Source organism: Phalangium opilio, unplaced genomic scaffold, assembly GCF_054372755.1.
Source record: "Phalangium opilio isolate 3A_F unplaced genomic scaffold, DU_Popi_V2 ptg000014l_1, whole genome shotgun sequence".
Lineage (NCBI taxonomy): Eukaryota > Metazoa > Arthropoda > Arachnida > Opiliones > Phalangiidae > Phalangium > Phalangium opilio.
The window spans coordinates 1,840,619-1,856,400 of NW_028324149.1; the positions used below are offsets into that span (position 1 = coordinate 1,840,619).

Genomic DNA, 15,782 nt, shown 5'->3' on the forward strand with positions numbered 1-15,782 from the left:
TAACAGTGATTTAATTTACCTTGATGCACTAGAGAACCAAGCACTATTAAATTTCAAGAAAGCGCCCAGTTTTTTCTTATCCCTTATGGGTATATAGATGCCATGGTTTTTTCTCTCCTTTGAACTAACAGGGGAAATCCCGTTGAGAGCTGAGCTCGAGAAAGCTTGGATCATTTTTATCCAGGCCTAGGCCAGTAGGCCTACAACAATCTAATATAAAAAATAATAATTTTCGCTTACAAAGGTTAGATATATTTCAAAAGTGTTTTAGTTATTTTTAATCGTAAAATTAATTACAGTGGTTAAGCCAAGTTGTAGAGGTTAGTTCATAACCCCTTTGACGAAAATCTTAAAAGGATTCCCCCTCCCCTTTTTAGCTACATCGCAGTTATACTGTATATAAGTTGAGGCTATTATTTTGACCCATGACGTACGTACTCGAGTTGTAGTAGTAGTAGTAGTAGTAAATATGTTTTTCGTATTTAACGCTATATTTGGTTAATTAGCTTAATTACACGAGTCCTGATTATTGTAGCGCTTTGTTTTAAGTGTCGTAGGAATGGGGAGAAATAGGACTATAATATATTAAAAGGACTTCCGTGTATCTCTTATGGAACCAGAGTTAAAATGTTTCGTGTAAATAAACCCATTTTAATCCCACGGAGAGGACGTTTATGAACATTTTGCATAATTACTCGAACCCCGATTGAATTAGCCCCAAGTTTTAGATATCCTTGGAAAGGCGAGAAATAGGGCTATAACACACTCAAAGGATTTCCCTGTATCTCTTACAGAACCCGAGTTATAAGGCTAAAAGGTTGCACTAAGAAGAACAACTCGTGGACCATCTTGTTTTATTTTATAAAATATCATTTATTTTAAAATATTTTCCCGTCCAAGAGATATTCAATAATATCGTACCCAGCGGTTATTCTCTTGCCATCATCCCATTGGGTTTCTTTATACCTCCCAAAGTTTTCTGATCCCTTGCCATTTTTCGCCAGAAGGGGATAGGGGTTGGACCCTTCAAAAATATAGAAAAACGAGTTTTATTGGATTCCGGCGAATTTCAAATTTTTCACCATTATCCTAAACGACTCGCCGTTAACGTTCTAGAAATTATACGGCGCTTCTTCCCCTTTAGGGTAGAGAAAGAGAGAAAGTACTTAAAACCGTTAAAGCTAATTTGCATAAAAATATTCAAAATTATGTTGGTTTTTTCTTTTTTGTACTGTAGTCTTGTAATACCCGTTTTGTAAGATTACCAAATATCCTACTGGCCTAGTTTTTTTTAATAACAAGTTTAAGGCCTAGTACCTAAAATTAAACGAAAGGTTTTAGGAGTTTTCTTTATGTTTGTTAAGGGTGATGATGTTCACTTGTGATCAACGGACATGGTACCATCATGTCTATAAGTTAATTTAGAAAATATTTTTTTTAGAAAGAAAATAATATCAACGTTGCTTTAATCAAATCATTTCAAAGTATTAAATTTCTCTCTGTGCATGCATTTGAAAATTTGCGAAAATTAGTTTTTCTCATTTTGAACTTCCGAAAATAAAAATTGTATTTTCGTATACCGTCTTTGAAAATAAGCTAGGTGCTCGTTTCGAGAAGTAAAAAAAAAAATCATAAATTCTCTCCCAATTTTCGTAATTTTCTTTCTCCTGAATTTTTTATGGACGATCTTGTCAGATTCAATTTAAGAAAAAAAAGAAGAATCGAGACATTTCTTTAATATAATAAAAGTGATTTTGTTTTACAAAGGAATTTGAACTGGAAACGTAAGCCTTTGTTGCAGAATATATTGTAATTTGTCAAATGATAGCAACTGAGATAGGGCAGCGTTAGGGAGTACGGTTGTTTTTATGCAATTAGTCCAAAATCCTATAGTTTTTCATCTATTGTATATTTACTTTAATTTGTAATATATTTGTTGTTTAGTAGCAAAATAATCTGCTAAGTTTTCTACGTGAAGCTGCGTTCTTGGTCTCTACTGGTCATCCACGTGTCCAGTTAAATTTAATTCAATATCTCCTAAAATGTTCCTAAAATATCTAAATTAGTACATAGTTAATATAACTAACGTAGATCCATTCATTCTTTAAGCAAATCAAGGACATCCCGATAAAATTCTGGATATTTTCCAGCTAGTAAAGGAATTGTACCCTGGTTTTTGTTTCATTTACATAAGTACTACTTGAAAATTAAGATTGATTTCTTCCCTAGCTTCCGTTGATTTTTTTTCTTATAGTTTTGAGAATTATTCTCCTTTGCAGCGAGTCTCGAGATGGAGCCAAGTGTGTACGCGTGTGTTTGTTTTATTTTTCTTCTTTTTATCTCCATCTTTTTTGCTCTTGAGCTTCCCCATCCTCATCTTCGTATTTTTTATCACTATTCCCAGCTTCTTCCATGGACCAAGTCTTATTTTTTCTTTTCCTCCTCTTAAATTTGCTTTCTCACAAAAGAGTGGAAAGATGGTAGAGAGGGAGAGGCAAATCCGTAGAGATATCTCTCTTAGAGAGAGAGAGAGAGGTCCGGAGAGATGGAAGAGGCTGAGCGGGGCAAAGAAAAAAAGCCAAGGCTTAGAAGCGAGCTCAATATAAATGTAAAATAGTTATATAAAGAAATAAGAATAGAAAAAAACAGGATGCGTAAGTCGTCGTATCGCGACTGGATTTTGGTTCGATTTTTGAATCAAATGTAAAAGTTTTTGGGATTCAAAAGGAATGTTCGGAATGTAATTGAAGAAATTTAAAATTTAAATGTCCGGTTTAAATTATTGCGTGCCGTGTAAGTTTAAAGCAATAAGCCGTTAAACCTTTAGTTTTTTATCGGGTTTAAAAATACAACGAAGTGAAAGTGAAGTATGAAAAACTAAAGAAAGAGGCTTTCCTATTATTTAAATGCAAAGAACGTTAGAGGAATTTTTTTATAAGACTGTTTTTAAGACTAATAATTCTCTGACAATAGGATGGGAAATTTTTCTTCCTATCCACTTCCTTTTTTCTTCCTTCTTCCTTCTTCTTCCTCCATTTGTAAATATCCTGGGATCTGAAAGAGGGGTTTAAAGACCCCAAATTATGCTCTAAGCTTTTACATTACCGGCCTGGGGAAGAGTAGATTTGAATCTTTTAAATTAGGTTTAAGTTATTTGAAAGATATTGTATTCCAAATTATTGCCAACTCGTTGGAAAACGCTTTTTTTATAATTTTTTAATATTCTCATGGAAGATCGATCCTCTGTTGTGAAAAATTAATGTTAGAAAGTGTTAAATGCTTTATATAAAACAAGATGATAAAGACCAAAGACACGTTTAGATATGTTTAAAGGGAGTATGAAGTGAATGATTACCCCCTAGAGCATGCCACTATATGCAGAATAAACCTAGAGGGCGCTAGTTAATTAAAGTAATAAATTGCTTCCCTAGCAGACGATTTTTCAGTCACTTCACACAGGTGCAGTGCCTAATGGTTGTTTTCTTTGCACGATCTTTAATTTTTAATTTTACACGTAATTTTAATTACGGTAAAATTTAAGAAACGGCACCAAAACCCCTGTCCCTGTCCCTGTCCCTGTCCCTGTCCCGGACGCGTCCGCGAAACGAACGCTTACGATGAGAGAGAGAGGGAAACCGGTCGCGTCCGCGAAACGTACGCTTACGATGAGAGAGAGAGATCGCTAGCGTACGCGGTGGCGATACGAAGCTCCGCGTAGAGAGAGAACTGCCTGCCTGGTATATTAGTGAGAGGGGGAAGAGGGAGAGGGGGCATCCCGCTCGGAGAGAGAGGAAAGAAAGGTAGTTTAAATCTCGCGGGAAACAAGATGATAATTTTCGTGCACTACTGCACTTTGTGCGCGTGATACATCAGAGATTATGCTGGATGGTTAGGTTAGGTTTCGTAAAATAGAGGGGACGCTTTACGGTCATAGTGATTTCTGGTTTAGGGGATGCAGGATTTTGTTTAAATACATTATTTGATTCGTATGGTTTTTAAAAATTATACTTTAGTGGGGTGCACAATTTAGTTTCATTAATATTATTTGAAATGTGACGTTATTAGAAATTAAAGGGATACACGATTGTGTTTCAGAAATGTTTTTAGTTGTACGATTTATTGGAAATCAACTATACGGGGGGTCACGTGAGCCGTGTATTAGTGAGAGGGGGAAGAGGGAGAGGGGGCATCCCGCTCGGAGAGAGAGGAAAGAAAGGTAGTTTAAATCTCGCGGGCTTTTTTGAGTGAAGGGAAACAAGATGATAATTTTCGTGCACTACTGCACTTTGTGCGCGTGATACATCAGAGATTATGCTGGATGGTTAGGTTAGGTTTCGTAAAATAGAGGGGACGCCTTACGGTCATAGTGATTTCTGGTTTAGGGGATCCAGGATTTTGTTTAAATACATTATTTGATTCGTGTGGTTTTTAAAAATTATACTTTAGTGGGGTGCACAATTTAGTTTCATTAATATTATTTGAAATGTGACGTTATTAGAAATTAAAGGGATACACGATTGTGTTTCAGAAATGTTTTTAGTTGTCAACTATACGGGGGGTCACGTGAGCCGTGTAAAATTACTATTAAGGCCCAGCCCTTGGGCCATCTTGTTTTTAGCGTTTTCATATGTAGAATAATTCATCTGTAAGTTTATATCGTCCCATGCTACGTTCTACTCCAAATTCTCCCGCAAACCCCATTAATATCGAACGCTCGCAAAAAGTAGTTTCAGCAGCCCAATGAAAAACACCATTATTAGTTGCTAACCTCCGTCTAGGCTGCGACGTTTTCTTATAGTTTAGTAACTTATATCACCTAATCGCTGCAGTCGCTTAATCTGGCAATAATCCTAGGCCTTAAGCGTTGTAGTGTAGGTTCTAACGTCAGAAGCCATCAAGAATGATGTCTTGAGAAAGTAGCTCAGTAAGAGAGATGTAATAACGTAAAGATAAACCCTTACTATACTTTTTCTACTATTCTCAAAAGCATGCCCCCCGGTTTATACTAAAACTTGTCCCTATCTCTCTTTCTCGTGTTTGGCAATTGCCGTTTCGTGCCAGTATCTTCTAGGGTTGTGTAGCCCGGCTCTGAGAATAAATAGAAAATGTTCCCGAGGAAAAAAAATAATTCGGGATGCTTTCCAATATCGTCATGTTGAGTCAAACGCAGTTTGCACTAGACCCCTAACTGACAAGGGTTAAACTTAAGCCTTTTTGTTTTAAGAGTTCACCTAGAGCATTGTTGGCTTGAAAATGAACTACGTAATTTATCCCACTGGGAAAGTTCATAGGTTAAGGCTTTGTTGGGAAGTTACGTATTTACGGAATTTTCCAGTTGGCTTCTATTTTCTTATTGGTTGATAGTACGTCACGAGGACACGTTTTCGAAATATTTTGGCCCGCCATCCTTAAGAAACGTTCAACAAATAGAATTTTTATAAAAGAAAAGGTTTCTTATACCTTTGTCGTGTTAATTTCTCCTAAGCTTCGTGTTCTTCATTAGTCTTTTAGCAGTCCATAGTCCCTAGTGTGTCACCATTATGGATAGCGAATAAGGTGTTCATTGGTGTTTCGTACCACTTGTGTCGTCTTGCAACAACGGGTTCTGTCTTATTGTTTCGTTAGGCTTAGGGTTCGCGTCTATCGCGGTGTCTTTGCGCCATCAACGTTTGACTTCATCATCTTCAAGATGACAGTCAGCTACCAGTATTACGTGGCTTCCTCAACTTCCGGCGGCTTCATCCGTTTATTGTTTCGGTGGCGTGGAAGTGTTTGGAAGTTAGTGTACCGCGAATTCGCGGTATTTACTGGACTTTATCTTATGCTGACCTTAATGTATAGGTTCGGATTTACCGAATTTCAAAAAAGGTAAAAATATGATTTTATCTGGGCCAATGCTTAAGGATAATATTTGAAATGTTTGTTAGGCCTAATGAACATTTTCAAATCAGTATCATGCTGGCTTTAATGTATAGGTTCGTATATACAAGGTAAAATATGATTTAACTGCTCAAAGGCTTAAGGAAAATATGTTTATTGCAAGACTCAGCTAAGCCAAATACACAACATAATTTTTATGGCGGGAAAAATAAGTTCAAGGGGCTGGAAAAATTCCCCAGATTATTACGAGTTTCGTTCTATATATTTTTTTGGGATCCTGTGAACTTTTTTACTGGTTTCCATTGAAGTACTTGCTGCGTAGTGTTTTCTGTATTTGCTTTGGATTATTTGATATAGAGCACTCGATCGTATTTTTGGTGTTTTCTTTTTACTTGTAACTTCAAAGGAAACGTGTCTTTCTAAACACAGTGGTGTTTAGAAAGAGTCGAAAACCTAAAAGAGAGTTTATTAGTTTTGAAGTCGATAAGTCGCTCGCTCTTTAACAACACATTAGTCAGGTTAAGTTAAAGGGACAGTGTAGTGGTAAGGTTTAGGAGCCAGTGGTATCTATGGAATGGAAGATATATATTCCTTGCTTTGACCCTAAACGTAACTTCTTAACCTTTCTATTCACTTATATTTTTTTCTACCTCTGACACCAAAAACTTTCTAAAGAACTATATTCAACCTAAGAAATATACATTTTACCATTGAAAGACCATGTTTTCTACTAAAAAAATACCCTTTCTTATATTGATCCCCGCTGTTTTTTGATAAAGTGTTGTTTATGGTCCTACTACGAACATTATAGTGCCTTTCCATAAACTAGGTGATATACTTACTAAAATTTACGACAAAACCGTGACCGAGGCTTACCAAAAATTACCCCCAAAAGACCATTGCAAAAATGTCAAGTATAATTAGTGAACACGGACCAATTCTTTTTTTTTCAAGCAGTTCTAAGTAAAGGTCGGGAACTCCTGAAAGTTGCCAAAAAATCTAAACAGTTAGGGATGAGTCAAAACCTTGACTTTTGCTTGAGTAACACAAAGTTCTTAATCTAATTCTTAAGCGGTATAAGATCTGTTGTTTCTTTTAGTCTTAATCCAATATTCACGCTGGAACAAACCCTTAACTCCAAAAAGGACGTATCTCTATGTAGAATTTAAACGGAAGATGATTATATTTTGCTCTTCTAGAATTGTTGCCACGCTTTGTTAAACCTATTGTTTCAACTTCTAGCGAAAGATTCTTTCACGTGCAAAAGTTTAGGATAAAGAATAAATTTTGGGTTCTTAAGCCTAACGTGTCCACCACGTGCCGGCGTTATTCACGGTCTAAAAAACAATGACAGTATGGGATGGATAAGTCGCGTTTTCTTGTCACGAATTAAATGGAAAAGGCTAAATCCGGGACGATTTTCCCTGTTGGGGTTCAAGGGAGCTCGTTCTATGGTTCAACTCGCTCCATTATTGTCGCAACGATTTTCCGCCAAATTTGCTTCTTTGGCGAAATCCGTCGCGCGGAAATATAAGACACGAGACTAGCCGCCTTCTTCGAACATCTCTTAAAGTATTATTGTTCGATTTGGGAGAAGTTGCCCGTCGTTAAGCCTTTCAAACCAAAGTTTTTCACTGATGCGGAAGCATCACTACCTGTTGGTGTACGCCGAGGAGTGTAAAACAAAAGGTGGTTGCTTTATAACTACCTCCCCAAGATAAGAAGGAAGAACGGAAGATGCTGCACGGGAAAGGATTTGGATGGGGATGAAATCTCTTCCTCCTAAGCTTCTTTCTTTTTCCAGGAAACTTTTAGGGTAGATCCTAACACAGGATAATAATACAACTCCAAGGGACTACCTCCTTCTTTCGCCGTAGATTATAGTTCCGAGTTCGCATAGATCCCGAATCGAACTCATCCAATAAGAAAAAAAAGATTTTAAAACTGTGGTTACACAGCTATGATTGAGATTCGGATTTTTCGATAGCGCTCCCAAGCCCTTGAGACACAGTTACTCGGTTAACGTTCAATATTATAAGAAATACGGAATTAAATTTCCTGAGGGTTATGGACTTCAGGTGGCAGAGGCTAATAGCGGTTCAGTTTACTCTAAAGATAATACATTCGACCTCGCCTTGGGATGTATAATTTTAATGCAAACAACAATGTTCTTAGTCGTAACGTAGGTAGGTAGTCCCTTGCAGTTGTATTATTACCGTGTTATGTTAGCCACAGTCCGTCCGTACGGCCACAGAGATATCCACTCTTCTAAGCTAGCTAGGATGTATTTTATAAGGGGGATATAGTTGTATTATTTTCCTCAAAGCGTGCTCTGGTTAGAAAAGAGGAAATAGTGGATGATATCCGTTATCCAAAAGGATTTGTAACGACCACGAAAAAAAAATATATCATACTTATAATTTCGTATTTACTTCTTGCATGCCAAGCCAGTATGAATTATTACCCCTACACCTGGATAGCTAAACGCTACGAAAATATTCACGATAAAGCACGGGTTTTCCCTTTCATATTGAAAACATGTACAAAATATTTTAAGAAGAATAAAATGACACTTTTTTGGTTGGAATTCGAAAGGAGTGGTTGATTTTTGGGCTCTCTCCGAAAAGTCCCCTTTACTCGTTAGGGTTTCTATATAACATAGCGTTATATAAATTGGCGCCCGAACACAAAGTTTTTCGGCCTGTTTTTTTCGTTTGCTCTTGACCGATGGATCGGCCCTCTTTTTCACCGGGGAGTGGGACTCCTCGTTCTTCGGAGACACTGGCGGCTAACGTCGAAGATACCACGCCACCTGATCCTCGTTCTTCGGAGACACCCTTAGCTAACGTCGAAGATTCCTCTACAGCTGACCCACCTCTACAACAGTCTTCGGACGGTTCAGATCAGTCAGAGGACGACACAGAAGCCTACTCTTTAACGGATGCGGCCAATCTTCCAGAGCTTATTCAACTCATACGCGCGGATTTCGTAACTCGTGCTCGACTCTCTCGCGAGGAACGTGCCGAACGCGCCCATCTCGCTCAGGAAGAACGCGACGCTCGCGCCCATCTCGCTCAGGAAGAACGCGACGCTCGCGCCCGTCTTGTCCAAGAAGAACGAGAAACTCGGGAACGTTTCCAGTTGGAGCTTTTCCAACATTTCGAAGCCGTTCGTGCTCAAGAACGTGATGACGTACTAGCACGTCAAGAACAAGAAGATCGACGCTGGAATTTTCTTTTTCGCCGACTCACTGAAGTAGGTCCACAGCGGCCCACAACTCAAGAAAACGAAGACAGTCTAGAAAGGTCTGGCGCAACTGGGATGGATCCCCTTCGTCGACCATCAGAACCTTTGTCAGGTCAGTCTCGCTTGTCTTCCGTAGACCGTTCCAATAATGCACCTCCTCCAAATTCACCACACACCGTCCCAGAGCCACATGTTCCAGTTATTCCGTCACCAAATAAACTCTTGCTCATAACGAATCCAGAAGTTCTCCCTGTTTTTGGGCTCGATAATTTCGTGACTGCTCGCGAATTCATGGATCGAGCGCAAACCTGCCTTGACTCGGGCCTATGCACCCCAGACCAGTTATTACGCCAGGTCACATTTAATCTCCGTGGTCCTGCAAGTGAATGGTGGCAGCTCTGCAAATCGCAGGTAACTTCTTGGGCAGACTTCGTTCGTCGATTTAATAATATGTTTGGGGACGAGAAACTCACTGACGATGTGCGACGACAACTAAAGCATAGAGAACAACAAACGGGGGAATCTACCAGAAGTTTTGCCTTAGACATAGCTGGACTTTGTCGCAAAATAGACCCTTTAGTCTCGGAAACTAAAGTTGTGAAAAAAATTTGGACATCGCTTAACCCCCTAATCAAGGAAAAAATGACAACGACCTTGACTCCAAGTCTCACAGTGGAGGCTTTAGTTGCTGAGGGAACACGAGTGGAAACGTTAATGGAAGAGCAAAAAATTATACCTGTTTCGTATGGAGAGTGTTCCAAACCCAGAGGTTTCACAGAACAATCCGACAAAACCCACAACAAACCCAGGAAAAACTCACACGAAGTTGCCAGATGATCGTCAGACGGCCCCCAAAGGTCCTGGAAGGAGCTATACACCGGAAATCACACCGCCACCTAATCCCAGCACGTCACATTTTCGGGGATCTTGCGGTTATTGTCACAAGTTCGGTCACAGTATAGTGGACTGTTATAGGCGCGCGCGAAGCAATGCTTCTACTTCGGGAAATCGTTCGCAAACGGGTCAAACGCGCGGCTCTGACCTTCATTACATGGAACTCTCAAACTAGCAGACGAAAGCGCTACCGAAAAACAAACAACCGTTCAGGTTCAAACTCAGTTTTTCTTGACTCTGATTTATTTGTAAATAACGTTTGATTTTTTTTTTCTTGTTATTATGATTTTAGAAGCTCGAGCTCAAATTGTCAAATTCTCATATTGTTTAAGTTTTTGTCTTATTATGTTAAGGGTTTAATTGATTTATTGTTTTTTGTCAATTTATTTTGCTTATGATTTTGAAAACTAGTTGGGAAACAGGTGTCCTCTAATTTGACGATTGTTCTCTACATTCTTGTCAACCGATTGATTCTCGCGTCTCCCCTATATTCGAATACTCAATTACTCTCCTACTATTCGAATACTCGCTTGCTCTCCAAATATTCGATCACTTGCTCTCATTATATAACATCAAGTGGTTCTCCTAATATAATAACAATCGGTCTTTCTCATAGAACAATCGTACTAACATTGTTGTCCTTAATCTCACTAAACAACTTTGTTATTTTTCCCTCTCGTCGACTAACTCATTCTAACTACAATTCTCCTTACCCTGGCCAGGTACTTCAATTCCCTTAATGAGTTCTCCTTGTCTAAGACGTTTGAGGACAAACGTGTCTTTTAGGGGGGAGTGGTGTAACGACCACGAAAAAAAAATATATCATACTTATAATTTCGTATTTACTTCTTGCATGCCAAGCCAGTATGAATTATTACCCCTACACCTGGATAGCTAAACGCTACGAAAATATTCACGATAAAGCACGGGTTTTCCCTTTCATATTGAAAACATGTACAAAATATTTTAAGAAGAATAAAATGACACTTTTTTGGTTGGAATTCGAAAGGAGTGGTTGATTTTTGGGCTCTCTCCGAAAAGTCCCCTTTACTCGTTAGGGTTTCTATATAACATAGCGTTATAGATTAGCGTCGCGATATTGATGGAGCGACCGTATCTCTGCTTGTAACATTTTTTAGAGGAAATGAACAAAAAAGAACAAGACGGCGCCAGAGTTTCTCCATAACACTCGTAGCCACACCGAAAGAGATTTGTTGAAATTAAAATTAGCCTTAAACCGTCTTTGGTACCCCTGTCCTAATACGTATTATTTAGGTCCCCTATAATAAATCCTCTCTCTTGAATATAGAATAGAATCTCACTCTTGGAGAGGGACCACTTCAACCTGTCCCTTAAGAATATTTAAAAAAAAAAAACTCTGGAGGATCTTTTTCAGTTGCAGAAATACTGTATATATGCAACTGTCAAACGTTTTTGAATCATCTTTTAGCATATCCCGGATATTGGTTCCTATATCATATCCATATTCTGTCCCAAATAATTGAAAAAAAAAATGGCTTTGCATACGTCAAAGTTTAAAAAAAAATATATACGTATCTGTATATTTCAGAGTTTGCTAGAATTACCGAGTTTTCAGAATGATAAAACTGCCAAAAATGAAGTAAGGCGTAAAAAAGTTTCATAACGTTTTTCGATGGAAATAGGAAATCCTGCTTGTCCCCAAAAACCTTCTGAGACATCTTAGTGACACTTTTGAAGCTTATATCTTTTGCTCTTCATTAAAAAATGGTCTAAAATCGATCGGGATGCTTGGTCGCGTTAATAATAAATAGATAACCAAGGCTTAACTTAAGCCTTTGCGGGTTAGTAACCGAGTAACGCCTTTTTCTTGACGGTGAAGTGAAATTCATTTTGAAAGCATTAGGGTACGTTATTATTTCAATTTTTAATTTAACAGGAATTCAGTCATGAAGAAATTATGATAGGTGACAATTAAAAGGTCATAGTTCATCGTTTATTTTTTTGTCGTCTGCTATAAACAATCCCAACTTTAATTTTTCTAAATAAAACCTGCAAGAAATCGATATACAGGTGAATTGCCCCTCGGTAAGTTCCAACTTTTAGCGCATTCAGCCTTCAGCTACCAAAATTTTTCCTATTACAGAACGTAAAAAAAAAGTTTTTAAATTTTAAATCGTAAAGCTGTATTCAAAAATTCATTGAAATCTAGGTACGGTTGGTTTGTTCTTGACTGCCTCGAACCCTTCCTTAAAGTTAGCAGACAATGCCGCCGACGGCGCGATAAGAAAGGAAAAAACAAGATCCTTAAAAGATGAAAAATGAAGAACTGAAATTGAAAATTCCCTTTTAAATTAATTTGGCAAACATTTTCAGATGGGATGAAAAGAAAGAGAAATCGTTAAGTCCACTAACCCTTTTCCCCCTCCCCCTCCCCCACTTCCTTCCTATTTAATATTTATGAAATTATTCTTTTCTAGACGAAAGAAAAAAGTATTACGAAGTAGTTTTAGGCGCGCGTGCAGTAATTAGCATAAATTTTCACTCTTTTGTGATAAGAAAAACAAATTCTCGTGTATGGGAACAGCGACAGGGTTGTAAGGGATTGTTTAAATTTTTAGGGAATATAAGGGATTTTTTAAATTTTTAGGGAATTCAAGGAATTTGACATAAGTATTAACTAATATATTTCATATTTTTTACCATTTTCGAAATATTTCAATTTATAATTATAACGTTTCTGAGCACATTTTCAAGTCTTCTAAACTGTCAAAACCTTATGCTAGTCGAAATTAACTCAACTACCCCTTTAAAATGTTTTTAAAACTCCAAGGAATACCCAAATAAGATTTTTTTAAAGAAAGAACTCTGAGTTCTAAAAAAAATTTCCATTTATGTTTGGGAGCAAAATAATTTAAATTTGGGAGTAAATTTTAGAGGAAATTTTCCCCTTTTTACCCGTTAATCAGATGAAATTGCTGCAAGGTCATTTTATCTTCAAATTTTCTTAGAATAAACACTTCAGCCAGACATTGTTTTGATAAGTGGCTTGCCTTAACGGAAGATAATTCTTGTTTTTTTATTTCTTGACGGGATTTTTTCAACAAAACTTCTTTTAGACTGTAGTCTATAGTAGCCTAAAGATATTAGTACAAGCCGTGCAGACTATTTTATGTTAGAACAAAAACACGTAAAACGAACGGAGATGTTTTCGACCATTTTTCTTATTTACTCGGTCCCTGATTGTTATAACTCCAAATATTTAGTATCGTTATAAGGGGGAGAAATAGGGCTATAACATACTCAAAGAACTTGCCTGTATCTCGTACCGAACCAGAGTTACAAGATGTCGTGTAAATAAGTTCATATTAATCCTATGGAGAGGACTCTTATGGATATTTTGCTTAATTACTCGGGCCCTGGTTATTGTAACCCAGAATATTTAATATCTTTGGAAAGGGTGGAAATAGGACTATAACATACTCATAGGACTTGCCTGTATCGCTTATAGAACCAGAGTTCTGACGTCACGAACTACCTTCAAACCTATATAGATCCAACCGGAGTTTGCAACACTGACTTTTATACAAACCCCAGAATTACACGCGAGAAATATTCACAATATATTCTTGAAAAACCGATATTTACAAATCCGGAAAAAATAAAATAAAATTCAACGAAAGAAAACCTAAAAGTTTCTTTTTGAATACGATTTTAATATTTATATTACTGTTTTTCAATAGAAATATATGGATTTAAGTTAAACCAAGTGTACAACACATATTCCTATTCAAAAACATCATCCCCAAAACCGAAAGAAAAAGGGATTTTCTTTACCATAATGTGAAATCTTCACAAAGTTGTTTTCTTTATTCCATATATTTATTTTTATTTTTTTCTTCTTTCAAAGTATGGGCGGTTTAAAATTTGCATATCGCATATCCGTAAAATATTTTTATAAAGCCATTTTCTTTTATTCGATAACGGATCAAAAAAATATATATCGATGTTTTTCAGGGAACGCTAAACTTCAGTTAAAATCTAATTTTATTAAAGGGTTGTCCATACAACACTTGAGGTTCTCTCTAGAACCCACTGTACCCTTATTTCAACACAATCAAGGGTTAGGATAATTTTTAATTTCACAGCCAACTTGTTAGGTCCATCCATTCTTGAGGTTAGACTACCAGCCCCAAAAACTATGTCATCCACATAGTATTATCACCGAAAAAGGATTTATAGAAAATATGTCTTTTCCATGACAAATCCGGCGTTAACATTTCTTTCCTAAGCCTTTGGTACTTGTTCCTCCTCATCTTCAATTCAACTCCATTGTCCGTATCCTCCATTCCTCCATGGTTCCCAGTTATACATCAGAGCATAAGTTTATTATTATAAGATATATTCCATAAGTATGAGTACACAACCTATACTTCGTAATGCTAGAGACTTACAGCTCGAGCTGGTTCGAGAACGACAAGCGAGAATTGAAGTCATCACTCGGTTACTTTTGCAGGACTTCCATCTAGTCCTATTTAGTCTGTATGTACTAAGCCTTTGACAGCCGCGCCGGACCAGGCCGCCTTCGCTTTACCACGAATCTATGACCTACCTCATTCACTTCATGACAAGCTCCAGTTTGTAACCAGTGACAAACTTATCGTGGTAACATATCTTATGAACTTATGATCATAGCTATATCGGATCAACCATCCAGGAAAAGCGATTTTTCCAAGCATACATAATTTTATTTTTCTTCTTCAGTTCTTCCCCAAGTTTTCTAGATTCCTCCGTGAGCCAAATTCAAAATCGAGTATTATGTTGAAGATCGGGGGTCTAACGGTGCTGCAGTGCCAACACACGGTCCAAAAGATGCCAGGCAGGCTTAGCTGAAAACGCGTTACTGGCGTTGTCTTGTATATTTTGCAAACTCGTATCAACCATTTCTTTATTGGTTTCGATCCCCGCGAACTTTGTGTCGGAGCAGCTTGGAGCCTAAGGTTTCTTTTTTATAGCGTGTCCTTTCCACTAACACTGGCACTCCAAGAACGTTTTCAAAGATATAACGTTTCTTTTCAATTCTAACCTCTTTTTTTTTTCTTACTTTTTAAAGTGAGCGGGAAAAGAACTACCGTAAAAAATGTTACGTAACAAGATGTGTGGAACGGTTTAACAACAACCCCTTGTGTTTCTTTAAATTGTTTGGGCATATCTCACAGCTTGTTTTGTCGACGTAGCGAACATACCAAAGAGGTTTTTTATTTCAAAATACATGTGATCGGTTCAAGTAGCTGAACGCCGTCAACGAAACGTCTTACTCTTCTCCTAGTTGGCCGTGAATTTTCCACAAATGCTATAATGCCAATTTGTAAAAATACTAAACAGTAAAAATTTACCGTGAAGAATTTTACAAGATTATCTGACATGAAGTAACGAATACTTTTAATTTTTTGTAAAAAATCTTTTATATTTCGCTAGTACCACTTAAGTAAACCCTAAAAGCTGTGAGATATTTAAAAGGTTTAAAATTGTGAAAAAGGCGGGAATCGAAAACGACCATTAAGAATTTTTCTGAAGTGGAAGAAATAAACCCTTTTCCGTATTCTCTTCTTCCTTCCACCATCTTTCCATCTCTATCCCGCTGGCTGCTCTTGGTCCTCCCAACTATAACTTCGCCGTAAAAAACGTTTCCCCAGCTAGTCGACTGGCTGCGACTAGCAACTTTGGCTTCCTGATTTACGATCTAAGTCTTAGAACTTTCTTAGAAACTCAGTTGATTCTTT

General features: G+C 37.4%; 1 protein-coding gene across 1 annotated transcript in view; it reads left to right on the forward strand.

Annotated features, from left to right (window-relative positions):
• Positions 1 to 15,782, forward strand: part of LOC149705027 (tRNA N(3)-cytidine methyltransferase METTL6) — a 57,729-nt gene that overhangs the window by 39,625 nt on the left and 2,322 nt on the right. The window lies entirely within an intron of this gene.